Below are 20,992 nucleotides of genomic sequence, written 5' to 3'. Positions count from 1 at the left end.
TTTTAACAAAGCCTTCAATGCTCTCTCTCATATTATACTTACAGCCAAATTTGTGAGATATGAACAGCAAAGGTGGGTGAAAAATTGGCTGGACTACCAGGATCACACACACACAGAATGGTTGATATTGAAAGTGATCTCTGGAGATCATCTAGTCCAACCCTCCTGCTCAAGCAGGGTCACCTAGAGCATGTTAGACAGGATCATGTCCAGGCGGGTCTTGAATATCTCCACAGAAGGAGACTCCATAACCTCTCTGGACAACCTATTCCAATCAAAGGGTTGTGATCAGTGATGCAAGATCCAGTTGGCAGCCAGTGACTAATGGTATCCTTTAAGAATTTCATCTAGAGAAAGTACTGTTTAAATATCCTTATTAATTATGACCTGGAAAATGAGGTGAACTGCACTCTCAGGGATTTTGCAGATGATTGGGRTTAGCAGTCAGTCTGATGGCAGGCAGGCAGGGCTGCTATTTGGAGGAACTATGACAGAATGGACTAATGAATTGACAAAACCTTAATGAAATTCGGTGAAGGCAGATGCAAAGTCTTGCTTCTGGGATGAATGGGATGAATACCCTGTGCAGCAGCAGAAGCTTGGTACCAACAGGAAAGAACAACAGAATGCAGAGAAGGAGCTAGGGGTCCTGATAAGACAACAAACTAAATGTAAAGTCAGCATATGCAAAGAAAGCCAACTGCATTCCGGACTGTATTAGCAAAAAAAGTAGCTAGCAGGTTGAGGGAGTAATTTTTCCCCCYTTTTTTCCAGCTATTTTGAGACTCTGTATGGAGTCCTTTGTCAAGTTTGGGCATCCTAAGACAAGAAAAACAATGCACTGGAGCAAGTCCAGTGAAATTGCTACTGAGATGGTCAGAGGGCTAGAGTACATGATGTATGAGAGGAAGTTGGAAGGGCTGGGTTTGTTCAGCCCRAAGAAGAAAAGGCTAAAGCAAGACCTTACAGCTGTAAGCCTTCAGTCTTCAGCTACTTAATGGGAGGTTATAGAGAAGRGGGAGCTGGATTCTTCTCAGAGGTACATGACAGGAGCACAAAAAGCAATGGAGACAAACTGGAACCTGAGAAATTTTGGTCAGATAGAAGAAAAAAAATACCATAGGGAAAGCAAATACTGGAATAGATTTCCCAGAGTGATATGGAGTATCTGCCCTTCAAGATGCACTAAACTCAGCTAGACAAGTCTGAGTAACCTGACATAGCTGTCACTACTTTAAGCAGAGATTTCATCCAGCACAGGTATTTCCTAATTCTGTAATCAGTACTTAAAATAAGTTTGATGATTTTTTTTCTTTTTTTTTAAAAAAAGTGGCATGCGTATTAACTACTTGAAGTGCCTAAATTTTAATCTTAAAAAATCATTTGTTGCTTGAATGTTTAGTTTCATTGTCTTCCTGAGCAGCTAGGTAGGAACTCTGAAATGCAGTATGGCCAGTGTGCTTCTGAGGGAGTGAACAAAGCAGTACTGGAAAGCTCTTGTTAGGAGCTCCTGAGATTTCTCTTCTGGCTTCCTGAACTAGGCTACATTCAGATATGCTGTGGGTCAGCACTGAAGGTGTTTCTGAGTTTTTCTGAGTTGGACTCCACTGTCAAAAGTTTTGAGATTTATTCATTACTTGCAATGAATGAATGGAAACAAGACAAATAAACCAAACCTTTCTGGGTTAGTGGCAACTTGGCAACTTTTTTTTTTTTTTTTTTTTTTTTCCCCTTAGAAAATTATCAGAGCTTTTCATACAAATTTCTTTTTGTTACATAAAGGGTACTACTTAATGAAATTTAACATTTTCAGTCATTAGTATTTCTAGCAGTAGGAACATATTAATATATCAATATCTAAGAAAAATAAACTCCTAGTGCTAATTATGACTGAATTGAATTTTAGAGAAGGCTTTTTTCCCCCCTCTTTTTTTCCCCCTCAAAATCCATTCAACTTAAATGTGTGCTCTTGTCTGGATAGAATATGCCAATGGTATTAATTTGCCGTGAATGCTGAGCCTCAAGGAAGTAACAGAAATACAAAACAGAAGTTCATAGCTCTGTGAAGAGCAAAATGCTTATTTAAGTTTTGTGAACATCTTTTTTTCTTTACTGACATGATTAATGATATTTTGTCTCCACTATTCACAGTTACTGAAATTAAACTTTGTTTTATTCTACTAAATAATTTTTTTTCTGAAAAAAATTCTTAAATCTGTTAAACAGTATGAGCAATGATATATACTTACATTATGTCAGTAAATAAGTATAAATATTATTTATGCCAACTAAGAGAAGAAAGTTTTTCATAGAAATTTATTGATAAATCTTGATGCCAAGATGATAGGGACATATATATATATATATATATATATATATATTCATATATATATATATTCAAGTTGTTAACTGCAACATCTTGATAAACCTTTTGAAGCTTGACTGTCAAAATTATAGTCAGGGACAGGTTGATAGTTGTGTTGTGGTTGTTGTTTACCTCGAGATGGACTGAAGGAAGTGACCCTTCTGTGAGATTTATTGTAAGACTTTGGTGCAGGACAGAGGATAAAACTGCAGCTATAATTTTACTTCCCATTAGCTGTCAGTTGGAAATCTGTTGGGAGGATGTACTACTCACAAATTTCTTTATAAAAGGACCTGAAATTACATATTTGAGCATATTCAGTTGGCAGCCTGTATTTTATTTCACATGGAAGTAATGACATGTTGGTGAGGAAATAAATACTTTGAAGCCCATGAAACTTAGTTACAATATGAATGAATGGATTTTTTTCATAGAACACAACTTTCTGTGGGAGAATATAATTTAAACATAGATGAAATGAGAAAGAGTCTAATAATTATATAAGTTAAAGGGCTAGTGTAATATTAAGCAGCTTGTGATAATTATTTTTACACTTTTATCCTTCAATATTCTGCACTTTTTAGTTTGTAGTATTTCATTTAAAGCATTTTCAAATGACTGACTTTTAAATGTGACAGTTGGGGTGTGGTGTAGCTGAGAATCCTCTAATAACTTCTTACAAAATGATCATTTTACAAATACTAAAATTGATTGATTGACTCAACTACTTTGCAGTAATTGTCTGGGGGGGGGGTTGATTTACTTAAAGATGCAACAAAAATTCTGCTGTATAGGTTCATGGCTATTATCTTTGAGTTATAGTGAGAGGTGGGTCCAGCTGGCTCTGACATGGGTATAATATAGAGGAATGAAATGTCTTTTTAGATCAGAGGGAATTATATTTCAAGTGAAAATGGAGAATGCCATTAGAATCTGCCAGGTGTGGGAAATTTAAAGTTTGTTTATTCTATTCAGCTATAAAGTGAAACCTTTGACAGAAAATATGTGATGATTTTCAGTGATCTTAATGGAAAGACTCCTTTGGACTGCAATGGAAAATGGATCTATATGTTTCATTGTTTTCAGGCTCTGGAATAAAACTTTCATAGAGTTTAAAGACTCTGAAGACAAGTACCAGTTCCTACTTTAAATTACAAATCAGCAAACCAAATTTACCTGCTGCACAGTATAAAGAATTAGATGATGATTACTTTTTCTAGGGTAGATTTTATATTTTCTCTTTTTTTCCCCCATAGTGTAGGTCCCCTATTGGGGTACCTATGTAATTTTCACTCTTCTAAGCACTACAAAAGTTGGACTAAGAAAAATAACTTTTCTACTTGGTTGGTTGGTTTTTTTTGTTTGTTTGGTTAGTTATTTTCTTCCCCCAGAACCTCCCCTTACTACCTGTTGAGGTCTTTTTTTCAACATTTTGTTCCTTCTTCTTGGTCATAAATGATGTATGTAACTATTTAAGTCCCTTACGGAAATCACTTCAGCAAACATTGTATGCTCAAGTGCTCTTTCTGAACTGGGAGGTGTGTGTTCCTGAATTAGAATATAGATTGAGGGGTGATAAGTTAACTTCCAAGGGTGTAAGTCAAACTGAAATCCCATTTGCATCCCAGCTGCAACTGTTCATGTTCAGCTAAAAAGAAAACATGTTGTCGTGGTTCCTTCTCCTGACTTATAAGCTGTTTAAATGGGAACAGGATCTGATATGTCCAACACAAAGAAAAAGAAAACAAAAGTGTGAATAAATGTGAAATATCCTCTCTGCCTTGAAATAGTAGTTCACTAACTCTAAAATGATAACTTCTACATTTTCAAATCAGAGGGATTAGCATGTTAGCAGTCATTGAAGAATGCTGTGTGGAGTCACTGAACCAGCTTGTCTTGCTTATCCTTATTTTTCATATGAATGACTTCAGCACAGAAAACACTGAACTAAGAATGAAAATGAATTTTATGAAAAAATGGACAACAATTTAAAATAAGAAAAAAAAAAACCAGCATCACACAGAGGACTTAATCTCTTTGATGCCTAATTTGATTTATTTGTTAGTTAAGTATCCTAGTAAAGGTTCTTTTCTAGAAAGACAGCTAAGCACATTTAGCTTTAGCATATGAAAATATATTCAGTGATTGTCTAAGTAATAATTGTTAATGTAGTGTTAAATTGTTCCAGAGCTGGTCCCTAATTTGTCAGACCTGAATTGATATGAAGAGTTTTTTCTTTGTGTATTACAAACTTTTTATATGAAATTCGAATGTGAATATTTTGAGATTTTATATGTTCACTTTGTGCATAGCTAGAACAAAAGTTCTTTGAAAACTACAGAAAATAGAGGAATATTTTTTAAAATAATTTTTCTTCCTATATAAAGAAAGTGAAAATATTTTATTTTCATATATCAGATTATTTTACTTCAATATACCTCTCTCAGTAGAATGTATGTGCATTTGATATTGAAGGAAGTCTAAAAAGATGACTATGTTAATATTCTTTGCTCACCTTTTTCTGAATTCTTTTAGGTAAAGAAGATCTTGTTTTAAGGAAAGTAAAAATCGAGCTAAAATAATAAACCACAGAGATTAGTCAAATCTCTGCTTCCATTTACACAAGTTATCTTATGATTAACTTATTCAGGCCATACATTTTTATACTTGCTAACTCTTTACAAATGTCTCTTCAATTAGTATTGGATGTGACCAACTCTAAACTAAGCATATTTTTTGTATGGAAACTTAGATTTTTGTAACTTTTAACTGAAAACTTTGTTTTGTTGGTAATATTTTGCTCATTTAAATGGACTGTGCCCCTCTAGTATCAACTTCCTTCTTAATGAATATCCATAGTCCATAGAAGTAGGATGAAAAACAAAAGTCTGTTTATGAGCTAGGAAGGAAACAGAAGTTTTCCAAATCCCGGGAGAATGTTAATAATCATTCTTTTTTTTTTTTTTTTTTTTAACTTAGTAGAAAATGAGTTACTTAGTTTTACTTACTACTTTATCCACCTCAGCCCAGTGTCGCTCAGAATGTGGCGTTCCATCAGTCCAGAGGCAAAACAGGCTTGTGTTAGTGGCTTCATGTTCACACTTAGATGGGCATTGAATATACTGCTCCAACTTGATTTCCCTCTCTGCCTAAAACTTGCCAAAACAAAATACTGTGCTGCAGCTATAGTTTTCCAGTTGGAGAGTGATTTGGAAAAATGGCATATGCAACAAGTATATTTAACATAATATTGAAAGAAGCTCAGTTGAATAGAATAGTTTTCTTGCGTCTAAATTGTTATCGTCAGCTCTGGTCTTCAAATAATCTAAACTCAAGTTATTTGTTGCAGCTTTGTGTTATATCCTAGTCACTGGTCTTCTCTCCATCTCCTACTCCCCTAGTCTTCCACTCTACTTGTCTCAGATGTTTCTTGTTGTGCAGAAAAATCACAAATTTTTCAGAAGTACCAGAAAGCCCAAACTGCTTGATTTTGCTTAGTTTCCCATTAAAAGTACCTTTCATGCCTCAGCAAGAATCTCTATAAATTGAATGAATTGATTTTAGAATAAGAGAGCTATTTAAAACTATTATGCTTAGCTCTGTTATCTGGTAATTGTGTCTTATGAGTGCAGTGAAGACTTGAATTTGTGGAAGGATTATATTTGCAGAGGTAGATTTGGCACCTTAGGTGTATTTTTGAACACAAGAAATTCTTGAAGTCATTAACTAATGGAGCTAGCACATTCTTATCAATATAGGAGGTAGAAGGGAATAAATACACATTTCTGTCAAAATTGCTTCAACTGCTTTCTTTGGGTTTTCAGAAATACTTATGAAGGCTTGTTTTACTTTCCATCTTCATATTTTAAAACATATCTGTTCCTTTTCATGATATTGATTACCCCTCACTGGTGGATGTTTTATTAAAACATTAGCTGGAAGAATAGTGGCAAACTCAAGCTCTTAGGTTATGTGTATAGAGGGGTCCCTTATGATCTTACATGAGTGCTAGGCTGTCACTTTCTTTATATATCTGCCCTATATATGCCATTCTTTGAGCTTAGTCATACTGAATGTACATACACCTGGGAAACGGAGTAAAAGAAGAGAATGGAAAGGATTTAACTATACTTTCCTTTCACATCTCCTGGTCAGAAGAACTAAACCACTGAGGTGAATGTGGAGAAAGAGGGCAATAGGTTTAGGATTATGTTTTTCAGCCAGCATGCCTTTGTGAAACCACAAGTGGAGTGATTCCTTGTTCAGAATAATGTTTTCAGGCACAATACATCCCTAAACCTTGTTTTTGGCAGCAGCCTTTTGGGAATGTTTATTTAGAAAAGTCTTGCTGACATGATGAGTCTCTTCTTTTTTAGTAGAGTTTTGAAATTATTGGTCAAAGAGGTTTTCTGAGGAATATAAAAGAGGAAATGTTTTCATCCATTTAATAATACATAGCACTAGTTGTTGCCCAGAATATTATACTGAAATGAATTAGTTTTATTTGGAAGGAGTAAGCACAGGAATCTGCATCAGAAAAAATCCTCTTGCCATGGAAATAGAAGATTAGTGGAGATACTTAAATTCCCTTTGCAGGAAAATACCTTAAACGATTTGTAAGAGTTTAATTGCACACACTTTCACCCTTCATTTACAAAAGCAGTGTAGGTTAGATAGCCACTCATAAACAATCTAGTGGGATTGTTTTTAACACATAGGATGCTTCAGTTATCTCTGTATTAACATGCTTTCAAGTGAAGACCTACATTTTCACTTTGACGTTTTGACTTACATGTGTTCAGAATCAAAAACAAAAGAAAACAAAACATGTATACATATGGGAAATAAAACTTACAAGCTTCTAAGCTTAACCTTTCTTAAGGTTCTAGGAGGTCTGTATGGATCTGATAAGAACTCCTGCTGAAAGAACAATATCTCTTTCAGAAACATATAGATGTTACCTCTTTGAAATAAACTGAGTGTTTGAGATCAGACATACTACACTGAGATGACTAATTTCTAAGTTTTTCTTCCTAAACAGAATGTGAAAATATGTTAACTGGAACACAGGAAACAGTAGCAAGTGCTCATGATATGTTATTCTTGTATAAAAAATATTAGTATGTGTATCTTTGTTGACATTACTGCTGAGGAACTTAACCTGAACAGTGTTAGTATGTTTGATTCTGAAGAATTTACACAGAATAATTGAAACATTCTGGCTGGATTATTGACTAGCTGTACCATAAAGCATCAGATCTGTTCACYTATTCCTATATTTGTGGAAGATTTTCTTGAAACTCTAGTAGCTATAGATTTCTGTAATCTGTGGAAGTCACTCAGTTCGAATATATAGTCTGCCTTCAGCCAAGAGTCCACATCATCACAGCTATCTAGAAGATTCTCCCTATGTAGGTAAGCTGCACATTCAGTTTACATTTTCTGCATCAAGGAAGCTCATACACTTAGTCCCTAAATTGAGCGCTGATTCCTCTAAGGTAAAGTTACAGGAGATCACATGAATCATATCCTCTAGCATTCATTGTTTGAGGGTTCTGGTCACCTGAAAACTTTCAATATATGACAGAAACCCAAAGAAAAGCAGGAACTGAGATCATCTGCCTGCCTTTGAATTAAAGTGAGATACCAATAGACCCAGCAAGGGACAGYTAGCAGAATTAGTTGCAATCTTGACCTCTCTGGACCTGCCTCAGTATACTACAACCTATGCATTTATGTCATTGTGTGTCACTGCTGTGGAATATCACCAATAAAACATCATGCAAATACAAAATGATAAAAAGCTATTGATGCTGGGTACCTCTACCGAAAATGATAGGATGACATGAATCTGTTAATAAAGCAGGTTGCTTATATGATGTTGTCTATTTCTTGGAATCAAACGGATAACACCAGGCAAAAATACCATTTCAGGCCTGTGTGTTTTACAAACTCTTAAATTAAAATCCATTGCAATAGATTAGTTAGTAGCCAACATCATTTGAATAACACATACTGTATTTTAGCTTCATTGTAAATTTATCTTTTTTTTAGTTTCTTGAAAGAACTGATGCCAATACAAGTATTAAGATTTTTTAAGACTGTAGAATTCATTTTCTGGAAGTAGGAGGAGTTCTGCTTAGATGATCACTTAAATCTGATGAGTTTTCTTTCATTCATTTGCATACTTTATAGTTGAAATACTTAAGATGGTATCTGCAACCTAGCAGAAGTGGGCTTCCTTTACATTTTACTTTATCACAATTTTCTTTACTTTCTATTGCCACCAACATAAGAAACCCAGAGGAACAGATGGTCATGGCTGAATTTTAAATTGTTTTTGCTTTCTAACAGAAAACACAATTTGCATAGAAAATTCTGTATTGTGGAATGGAAAGTGCTTAATCAGAAACATGTTCAATATGATTCATTTGGCAGATAAAGATCTTTTCTTGTAAAACCTTGCCTGAATTCAGGTTGCAGTGTTTGTAGACCAGAGTTTTTCCAGGCCCTGTGGACTCTGTAGCGTAGAGTTGAGAGTCTGAATGCACTGCATGTGCATGCATCAGTACCACAGCCTGAAGCACTGAAGTAGCAGTGAGTTCCAGGATTTTTGTATGTGGAATGTGAATACACAATTCTGGAAGTTACAGGATGCTTGCCCTAAGTCTGATTCCCTGAGAGTTTAGAAAATACTAGTTGCCAAGCAGGAGCTAGTTAATGTTACTGAAATGATTTAGTTTGCACTGCTTTAGTGGAGAGTAGAAGCTCTTGGAAGTGCCTTATGAGCGAATTTATTTTCCCTACTTCTTGAACTTTCCAGATTATATAATGTGGCGTAAGTATTTAGCTAACATTGATTACATGTTAACTCATCTATGCTTTTTTAAAAACTGTTACACATTTGCTCAGTAAATAGAATCCCTGGAATGTTTTATTTTAGTTCTTTTATGCTTTAAACATGCTTGCTTTCTCCTCAGCCTATGTGGCTACTTGAAAAGTTATAACACTAAAAGCCTGATTCCTTTCTGCTCTTGCACATGCAATCCATTTGCACAGTGGGATTCCAACTAAGTATAGAAACAAGAACAGCACACCAGGGAATGCATGCACCTAGCAGAGACCTGAAATCTTCCATCCTTAAGCTTTGATAATATTATGATGATCTTAGTGATCATATAGTGCTGCATCTCAGGCAAGAGAAATTAGAGAAAAGCAAAAAGCACCTTGCTTGTTTTATTAATAACGCCTATCCTATTATTTTAAAATACTACCTCTGTATGATTTCCTTGAAGACACAGAAAGCTTTTCAGTGCTTTTCTTAATCTGACATGAGCTTTTCTGTTGTCATACTTGGCAGATAAATTAAAACTTAACTGCTTCCTCTGATTAGGAGTGTGTTGCAGTTTACAAAAACTAGCTCCCTGTGTTCTGCTTTGTTCACTTAGCTTCAGGCCATTTCTGCTGTAAGCCCACTGAAATTACTGGAGCTGCACAAGAGGTGAAACCTCACCCAGTTCAAGTAAAGACTTTCATTCCATACGCTCCATTTTGTCTAATGCTTTGTCAAAAGACGTACTAGATTGCTAGGATTTTATAGAAAAATGGAGTAACGTCAAACAACTGTTGTTCGTCTCTAGCAATAATAACTACCGAGCAAGAACAGAGATGATTTAAAAAATAAATTAAATAACCAATTCATAATCTGCATTTTTAGCACTTCAGTTTGGTTCCCAGAAGTGGTTTCCTTTATCAGTCACTGTCAGGACTGATGAATATAAAAGTAGCATTTCCTTAGCAAATACAGAAAATACTTCTGTTAATAGGAATATATTTTATTTTACTATGCCTACATTTGTAAATGTTTCAGATTTCCAGAGGATCATMTAGGGTCATCCTGTTACCAGAGATGACTATTATGTGTGGTATAATTGGATGTGTGACTCTATGCCATAATWTTCTGCAGAACAATTGGGAAGATATTAATAGCTGTACAAAGAAGATGGTTAGCTCATACTATACTATTCATTAAGAATTACCYAAAGTTCAGTCATTATGAAGGACATCTGCAGGAAATTCAGAGCATTCAACAGCCTCTAAGAGATACTATACATTGATGGTTTGAAATAAGAAAAGTAATTGATTTCCCAAATCACTTAACAGGTTTTTTATTTCTGACTGAGAATAAAATTGACACTTGCAAAGTTAAGCCATCTTCTGTAGTTGAAATTTATACTATTAATTATAATAGTATCAATAAAGCACTTTATTGAACAAAGAAAGGAWGCAGGATGAGGAAGGGAAATTTGACAAATAAGCACTGTTACTGGGTTAGCATGATAAACAGACATACCATTAGACAATGTCTTCTAGAAATTGTGGAACATATTTTCCTCCTAGAGAGAATAGATAAATCCCAGACCTCAACCAAAAAAACCCTGCAAGAATTACACTAGCGTTCATAAGCAGTGTTATGAACTCACATCTCTCTCTATTGCTATTAGTAGTTGAACATTCTTGCATTTGATTTAAATGAGTGTAGTTTCAATAACTCTGATAAAATTTGTCGTGTCATTTTGGTAAAGCTCAAGAACATAAGTACATTTTCTCTTTTTTAGATATCCTATATCAGTTGTTGAAAAACAAATTTTCAAAGCCACCTATGGTATGCTGTGTTGAACTGCAGAAGGAAGAGTAGGTTGCTTAGTTTGAAAATGTTTAAAAAGTATTCATTCAGGCACTTTTAAATATGAATGATACACAACACAATTTGGAATATAGAAGGTAGCAGAAGTCGAGTCTGGCCATTGCAGACCGAGTATAAGAGGCCAGTGCTTTGTAGCACTTGCAGATTGTTTAGCCCACTCTGTTTTCACTGTTCAGTGATAAAAAGAAAGCAGAAAATACCAAAATGCCTAGGAGAGCCTTTTCAGGTTGTCCTACTACACTTCAGCTAAAACATCTTGGGCTTCTAACCTAAATGAGCTCCTTGATAAGTCATTTCTTTGGTTCCCTGACCAGTTCTCTAGCTATCTGTTTCCTTAAGCTAAACAGGTGCTCCCACACTGATTGTGCTGGAGAGTTACCAAAACTCATTTTTTGTGTAGAAAGACTTTATTCAGTACTGTTCAAGATCAGTTTGTTATATAGGTATAAAGTGTGAGAAAGATCACTGCTTTATGTGCTGTAACTGCATTGCTTCAAGCTACAGGTTTTTGGAGATTTAAAAACGTTTACTACAGTTTGCATATATCTGTTATGGTTGCTCTAGAGTCTCTGTAGAGTATCACTAAGAAAATAGATCTTTGCAGCATTTATCCTACYTATAGTTCAAGGAGAAATAATAAGAACAATATTAATAACCTAGTTTGTTATTTTTGTTTTTAAAAAACTATGTTTATATGACTATATCTAAAATATAATCTAGGATAATAGAGGTATTACAATCCAGAAAGGAGGAAAATCATACATTTTATTAAGTATTTTCAAATATACTCATGGTCCTTCATTATTGCATCTTCAGAGGAAAATTCATTGGCATAATGGACTTTGTGGGATGCAAAGGAAAAACTAAGTAAGAAACAATGTTTTTTTTTTCTCTCCAAAAGAGATTTCATGATAACTCTTCACCAAAGGGATAAGAGAAATTAAAAGTGATGGGAGAAATTTTCATTTCTGATACAGAAGTAAACTGTTGTTAGCTTTAAATTCTGTAGTAAATAAAATAAAATTTGACTTTTCCTATCTGGAAAAAGACGGTTGGACTTTCTAGTTTCTCAATCATACATTTACCGGTAGAAACTCTGCAAAAGCACTGAGACTGTAAGGCTTCAGCATTACTACCAGTATCATACTTCACAAGTTTCTAATTTTAATACAGACTTTTTTTTCTCTTATTATCCTGTTTGCAAAGTAATCTTAATGCTGATTATTGTTTCCAGCTTCATATCTAATAATTTGGTTTATCCTCCAAAAGGCAGTATTAACACCCTTTAAAAATATTGAGTGAATAGCAGCTTAATATGTAATTTTAACTCACTGCAGCCTTTCTACCTCACTTTGCATATTTTTATAAAATATGTATGTACAAGTTTGCACCAGCAGGGGAGAGCGACTAAGGGAAGAATTTGAGTCAAACAGGCGTCCGGGCAGGTCCTACTTGATGTTTCTGTGGAAGAAACAGGTCRCGTAATGGCTCTTACTTTGGCACTTTCCTGTGATCTAGTGGTAAAACCAGTTGGTCGTCCCGTGGCCTTGCTGATCTTCTTCTGCTTTACCAGTGGTGGTTTGTAATCTCTTTCGTCTTTATCTCTCCATGAGCTCTAAAAAAGAGGACAGAAAAGTGCTTTGCCCTTTCTATTTCCTGGCCTTTCTTCCCAGCTATCTCCCATAAAGCCTGTAACAGTAGCGTTTGCTATCTCATGGATTAGTGTAGGCCTCACTGATCGTATCACCAGGCCAGTTTCTGTGACTTKCTCCTCATCTAAAGCCAATTAATACCTATTACCTGGATTGCTGCTGCCTTGAAGTATCCTGCCTCAAGTATCCTGGTGTTTGGAGAAGGTAAAGAGGGCAGCAGCTCCTCTGTGCAGCTCTCTTTCTTTTCTGTGCCTACCCGTACTGGCAAAGCAGGGCAGGTAGTAGTGGTGCCGTCCCCCCACCCTGGCACCCAGGTGCTCGGAGCTGCTTCCAGCCTGTTCCAGAACCTCCCAGGCAGTTGGAGCTGGTTCCAGCCTGTTCCGGAACCTCCCATGTGGTCCGAGCTGGTTCCAGCCTGTTCCAGTACTTTCCAGGTAGGTCACAGCCAGTTCCAGCCTGTTCCGGAACCTTCCAGGCGGTCGGTGTCAGGCTGATACAGCCCCATGCTGCCTCATGCTGTCCAAGCAGTGGGTTTACCCCATGACGCTTGGTGTGCCTCAGTTTTGGTGGAGATAACAGTTATTTCCTCRCAGAGAATACTTCTCTCCATAAATGTATTCCTAATGCATTGTCACCTATGGAGTACAGGGGCTGTCTCTTAGCAATGTGTAAGCAGTGGGCATAGGTAGCACAACGGGGCTCATAATCTCATCTCTCTGTGTTACCACATGCTGCTATGAATAGAAAGAAATTTTGTACCTGGGGTGGTCATTTAAAAGCAGCTCCTTGCTTCCTGTGGTGTTGACAAGAAGTATAAAAATTCCGCAGACTTTTCCTTTAGAAAACAAACTGCTATTTCGTATTTTGGTCATGGTGAGTCTTGCATACTCCAGGAAAAACTCAGAAAAGGACAGTTGTAGATGTAAAATCTTCATGATTTGTGTTTAACATGGTGACATCGCTAACATACATCAAAATACAGTCTAAAATGACAATTTAAACTTTTATTTTCTAAGGTGCTGTCTGGTGTCTTGTAAGTGAAGCTTGCTGAAAACTAGCTGCTGCTTCATGCTAGTTTTATAGACGTGGTCCCAGCACATATAATTTGTGCTAGAATTGCAATTCTTAATAARTCTGTCAAGTGGCTGGTGTTAGCGTTGTACTGCTTGCTGGTACCTTTGGGACAAGTTAGGTCATCAGCAAGTATCATGTATAGCAGAAACTTCATGTTTTTTACTGCTGCGCTTTTTTAAGTTGCATTTTCTCCAGGGGAAGTTTGACACTTCTCTCTCTCTCTCTCTCTCTCTCTATGTATATTTTTTTAAAAAAGCTTATTTAAAAAAGTTTAAATTTATATTTAGAAGGCATCCTACCTTCCTACCTGTTGGGCCTCACAAATCAATAAAAGGAATGTGATACTGATGAGCCCAAAACTGGATGGGCACGAAGCTTGTCCAGTCCTTTAATGCAGTAGACCAATAGAGAAGGCATTAGAAAAAAATGAATCTGCTGTTGAAATGTTCATAGTTTACAGTATGATAGAAAGGGCAGAAAACTGAGCTGATGTGAAGGATGATGGATTTGATACATACGTATAATTGATCATTTATGTTGTTTCTTGTTATCTGAAGATCTTAATTGTGTGTCCTACTGCAGTAATCTTGTGAAGGGGCGGTAGGCTCACTGATTCTTACTAGTTTTTAAGAGGAAAAGGTTCAAGTGACTCAAAAATTCCAAATTCCGTGGCTCTACAGTGTTTTACTTCAGCTAAAAGAGGGAGGGGTTGCCTTTTTTTAATTATTTTTTACTTTTTTTAATAAAATACGCTCTCTCTCATCACTTCCTTGAATTCTGACACGTGAGAGTGTTTTCTGTTTTTTTTTTCTCCCCTCCCCAGCAGCTAAAGAGGCAGTAGATTTGTTTTGGTAAGTTGTTTGGAAAAAGGAGAAGTGGAGAAGTGCCCTGTTACCACTGAGCAGTAAGTACCTGATATACCTGCTGTTTTAGCTGCAGAAATAAGTAGGATACGCAAATGGATTTATGTGAACATTTTATAATGGTGAGAAGCATATCAAAATGATGCTGTCTTTTCATTCTGTGCAACTTGCGCACATGTAGGTCTAACTATTTTGAAACTGAAATGCTTTAAAACAAAGGCCAGTAGATCTGTTTGGAAATAATTAGGGATCAAGTCATAAGCCCTGTTGAGATACACAGAGTAAGTTACTGAAAGTTGAAGTTGAGAAGTACACTAAGTGACATTCAGTTAAATTGATTCAGAAACTAAGTAATTTTAAATATGCAGTATAGTCAGCCTCTAAAATTAGAGAACTCTGCCCTTAGAAACTAGGAACTAATTAAAGACATACCTGTCAGCTGTACTTGCATACTACTAAAAATGTCACCCTGTTTATTGTTATAAATGGCTGTCAGCTTTATTTGCAACATGTTTCTCTGTTAAACTTTTTTAAAGTCATGTTAAGTTAAAATTTCTATTTGAAAATGCAGGTACTAACTGCTTTCTATTTTTGCCCCAAGAGAAATTATCTCTGCAGAATTAATATATAATAGTGGATCTTACAGGATAGATTTGGTAACATGAGGTAAGAGACTAAATGGGAACACTAATGTATGAAGCTTGGACTCAGAAATATTTAGAAATATTTGCAAATGTATTAAAGTCTTAAGCTACTGTTTAAGTACAGTCACACAAGAAAAATATTTAAACTTTGAATGCACCTAATTTACTGTATCTTAAAACCTCTGGTACATCAGAGAATTAGTTTAAGAATGAAGTTTTTACTTTTGTTAGAGTTGAAAACATGAAAGTAACTGAGACAGAAGCTTATAATACTAGCTAGCCTCTAGGAGTTACATTAGTTTAGGAATTATGGATATTGCTTTAATGCATTGTCTTTCATTTATGCAAAGATACAAGGGGAAGAATCTTCCTTACTCTGGGACAAGCTGCTCTCTGTAGTTGTACCCCCAGATTTTTTAATGTGTAGACTCCTTATCCAAAACTCTTTTCCTTAGAGCAGCAAACACCAGACTTGGAAAGGAAAGTAGTACTGTGTTTTACTGGAGTTGGACTAACTGGAAGGAATATGGAGTATTTTTTGTGAGGGTGTAACCAGAATGCAGATCAGGACAAACCAATCTGCTAGCTCTTTGCTACTAAATGCACAGCTGCTAGCTATGTTGCTCTCTCCTTTCTTGTGCCTTGACTGATGCTCATTCATACTAGGAATCCAGTTCAGTTCAATAACCAAAAAGCTGAAGGGTTTTCTATCTACTTAATGAGCTAAATTGAAGTGAGATAACAGGAAATAAGAATAAAATCTGAGGAAGTAGATTCTATATTTTGATCGTTCTGGACTGTTGAAGTTAATTGTCTGTCTTGGCTAGCCACAAGCTTGCTCCATCTATGCAGCTTAGAATCAGTAGCTCCATCTCTGAGGGTCTGTACACCTCTTGGCCACCATCTYCTTGGACTTTTGGTGGAAGCTAACTTTAGCTGAACATGGTGTGAATATGTGGCTTAATAAAACATGGCTTAATAAAAAGCAAGGAAGGAACAGAGGAAGAGAATGGCTACTTCAAGCAAATCAGAAGAGTTATAGGCTGATAAAGGAAAATTGGGGTTCTTGAATAAATGTTACCAATTTTTTGAATAACAGTAATAGTACAGAGCATCTCCTATGGTTGGTAAAACCTATTCCAGTCATTTGTATGGCTTGAAAAGTTGTCTGAGTACAAGTTGCCATAGGGATACAGCTGCATTACTATAATAGAAATCAGTGCCAAGACTTTATGGAAGACAAAAGTCATTGAGTTATAAGAGTGATAGAAGTAAAAATAAAACTTCTTATTAAAACATTAGGAAGAATAGATGAAGATGATGAAAACTTAGCTCTTTGCCTAAGTTTTGAGGGCAACAAGATAGCTTAGAAGTAGTCAGAAGTAGAGATTCTGTTCCTAAGTGACTGGTAGAAATATTCCAGTGGGAACAGAACTGTTGCAACCTAATGATTTTTCTACACATAGGCACTAATTATTCCCTTCTTAGAGATTTTAACAGAAGAAACAGGGGACTGCCTATCTTGTGGATCYGTAGAATGGTTTCTCCTGTATTCCCAGAAAGAGTCTTTTCAGGGTAGAATCACAGCATGCTTGAGTGATCCTTCTGTCAAGGATAAAGGAAGATTATTCTGAAGCTGSCTATCCAGTTCCTTGTCTGTGCATATGTCAAAATTTATAGTTCTGAAGGGTGTTTAGTGAGTGAGCAAAGAAAAAAAGTAATTAAGAGAGACACGGAGCATTTGTCCCAATAGTCTGTATAGTTTTGCAGTGTAAGAGTATATTGACACCACTAATATACAACTATTACTTTATCTATTTTTTAAAAATAATAATAAATAGAGATGAGCTATGATTGTTCTGTGTAATTGGTGTTTGCTGTTCTGGCATGTGCATTTTTGTTGAATTATATTTTATAATCAAGTGTAGGATTAGATAGARGTACAGCTTTAGCATGGACTGTTTGCTTTCAGTCATGTAGTTTGGTATGTATCAAAAGGATTGATACCTAGTGGGCTGCTTCATGCTACTAGGGTATCTTGTCAGCTCTGAATTCCTATTCCTTCACGACCTGTTAGAAATGCAATGAAAAACCAAAGTGTGGTATCTGGTGCATGTTTCTTTCGTAATAGTATTAGTAAAGCAGTTGTACTAGATAAGATGGGCTCTACCTATCTCTGATAGGAATTCTACATACCTAGATCTGACCCTAATTAAAAAGAACTGATTTTTATCTATGCTATCAGTAGAAGATAAAGATTGAGTAGAAAGTGGATTTTAGAAATAAAGAAATTCTCTGTATTTAGAAGAATGATTGTAGTTAAAATAAGCTAATGTATTTACTCTAATTATATAAAAATGCTAAGATTTTAATTAATTACAGTTTACATAACAAATAACAATAATGAAGCAAAAAGGATGAAAGTAAACCAACATAAGATTTTACTCTTATTTGGCAAAATAAAACCTTAATGGCAGATGTGGATTACTTTTCTCTTACATGAGTATGGCAGAAAACCTAAAAGGCACAGCTAAAGTGAATAGGATGGTATGCTAAAAAAAGGTATGTTTAGACAGTGTTATGGATGTAATACTATTGAGATTGATTGATGCATCTGTTTTTATCTAAAATCTTAAGTGAATGAGTGGCTCATTGTGGTAGGATATACAAATTGGTATTTGAAAGATTTATTATCTCCAGGTAGGTGAAGTTTGTATTATTGTTTAATCTATTCTTTAACAACCAAGGAGTTTTAAATTGGAAAATAACACAGCAAATGCCCTTGTTCATGCCTTAAAACTCTTGTATCCTCATAGTAGGCTGTATTTCTCAGGAATTTGTTCAGATATGTGCTGAAATAAAGAGGGTTGAACTGTGTCATTTAATACTGCACGGGTCTTTCCTGGCCTTTGTTTAGAGATGGATGTCACTGATGGGCAGTGTCTCTGGTATAGCACAGTTATACGTGAAGGAGCTTTAAGGAAATTAGTGTGAGGAAGTCAGACACTACAGGTAAATTGATACATGTGTGAACACAGTATGGGCCTCCCATTTTAACCAGATTCATGGGCACATTCTGCAGACCATGYTGAATATTTTGGTGTCAGTGCTGGAGAGCTACTGGTTAGAAAAAGTAACTGCATATATATATATATATGTATCCCTGACTTTTAGGCAGAAGAACTTCAGGAAATGCATGCATTAAGAAAGCAGCTAAGTTAAAAACCATTTGGGTTCCTCTTTACATTTTATTTTACGCTTTTTTTTAATTATACTTTTTTTTTAATTTTACTTTAAAAAACTATACTTAAATGTTCTCTGTACATTCTTACAGTAAATAGAGGTGACACTTTATTAGTTGAAAGCTTGGTTTTCTAACTGGTGAACACAATTAATTGATGAAAGCATTTGTATACGTTAACGTTACAATACAATGAGTAATTCTCCTTTAAATCCTTTCCCCRATACTTTCCAAGGGTGAAGGTCATAGCCAAACTATGTTTATGATGCAGTCTAAAACTGAATATTGAATGCTTTCTTTCTTTTCATATTATTTTCTCTCTATTGATTTAATTAATTGAATTGCAGAATTATCTGAATGCATAAACTGCTGTGAAAATATTAGGTTAATAGTTGCAAATGCTATAAAACTTACATTTTTTTTTTAATTATGCCTAATATTAGAAGGCTCTTGGTGGAGGGAGAATCTAAAACTTTTTAGAAAATTGGAACAAGTGGATGTCACTGCTGCTCACATTTATTTAGGGAAAACTCACGTTTATTTAGGGAAAATAAGATATTATTATTTGGTTAAGTCATCAGGTTTGATTCAGAAGTGTCTTAATTCTACACAAATCTTGTTATTCATTTTTATTAGTTTTGGATTAGGCACTGAATGTGAGACTATTTACTGGATATTTACATATGTATGTGTATATGTATTTCTTCATGTGCCTGTGGATCTTTTAATGCATATGAAATCATTATGCTATTACAATAATCATTTAAGAGCCCATCACCTTCATGCAAAGGGCATGCATAAGAGTTAAATATTAGTCAGAGTTACTTCAATCTGACATAAGTATCCTTTAGACAGCTTATTCAATCTCAAGACATTTATAATTCCAGAAGTGTCAGCATCTCAACATTTTAGAAATGAAGCCAACATTCAAGTTCAAATATGGCCAACTGTATGGTAATGTATAGAAAATGACTTTATCATAATGAAAAAAAAAAACAGTTTTATTCTGCCACTTTAACTGGGAGCTGCCCTCAAAATCATTTTGGGGTGGAACATCTTTGTTACAGTTGCTCTTATGCCATAATCTGTTAGTTGGGGGAGTAAAGATGCCCATGACTGACTCGTGTGTGTTAGATTAGCCCCTTAGTCTCTCTTCGCTCGGATGGTTTAATGTACTGTAGAAACTATCTATGAAAAAGGAATAGGCCCGAAACCACCCTAACATTACTTCTGCAGCAGATTCAGATCATAAACCTTCAGACTCTTCTAAGTTTAAACACAGTACTGAATCGCTCTAATTTATTGTCTTGATACTACTATTCTGTTAGACGTGAAGCTTTTGGCTGGATATTTTGCTAACTACATACTACCTTTAATTGTTWAAGGATGATTGATGAGGGTTTGCTATTATCCCCATCAACAGCCTAAACCTCTTTTAGTAATAACGGAGCTCTCCCGGAATGTATATAATTTGTGTATTCTTATCAGAGAAATATCAATTTATTTTTACCAAAAGTAGCAGATAGCAAGGGAGGAAACAGTGGAATAAGAGAGAGCAAAACTACCAGGGAAGAGTTTGAATCCTGCTTTGATTGGCTGATTAGAGATTGCATCATATGGTATACAATTTTGATTTATTATTTCTCTTGACTTTTTTCATAAAGTTGTTCTTGTCTTCATAAAGAATTTCTAGAAGTTGTTAAACTTTAATTTTTAATGTTGTATTATTCATGATATTATGTTCTCTTTACTAACTCTAGTGAATGAGTACTTTCATAAATAGGATAGAGTTTATTAAAACTTACCCTCCTCCCCCTACAAATAGTTTACATGTTGCATTTAAGAATCTCAGTCTATCACTTTTCACCACTTGCTTGAACAGAATACTGTGGGAACACTATAGTTGTGAGTACTGTCAAACAAGGCTGTAAATGAGATTGGGATATGAGGTTTTGTTCAGAAATCTACATAGCAGTGTCAAGATCATCTGTTGCATCTTCCTAGTCAGATTCCTTCCTTTCTGGACATTTGAAACCATTTGAAACTCACTCCTGGATAAAACATCTTTGATCTTTCATGCAAAATGCATTCCTTATTAAAGCAAGAGTATGATATTTCTGAGTGTTCACTCCTGAYTGAGGTGCTCTTCTAATGATGCTGGATGATTATTAAATCAGGAGATCACGCAAAATCTTCATCCTGTTAGCTTACAGAAACAAAGCTAAGCTSCAGAAAACATGTTGGTTACAGTCTGAGTTGCCCTTTGGGTGTAAAGAATCCAATATTAAACTTTTTCTATTAAATATATTGTAAGTGGTTTCACAAGACATTCAACGCACACTAGAAAGCTTAATACCACATACTATGCCTGTTACTTATGAACAATATAAAAATGGCCTCATGCTGTTTTGCTTGCTCAGAGGCTATTTTTAATGTGTCAATGGAA

The sequence above is a fragment of the Rhea americana genome, unplaced genomic scaffold (genome assembly GCF_003343005.1).
Source record: "Rhea americana isolate MKP2758 unplaced genomic scaffold, rheAme1 scaffold_52, whole genome shotgun sequence".
Taxonomy (NCBI): domain Eukaryota; kingdom Metazoa; phylum Chordata; class Aves; order Rheiformes; family Rheidae; genus Rhea; species Rhea americana.
The sequence above is the reverse complement of the archived record's forward strand: the minus strand, read 5'-3'. Positions refer to the sequence as shown.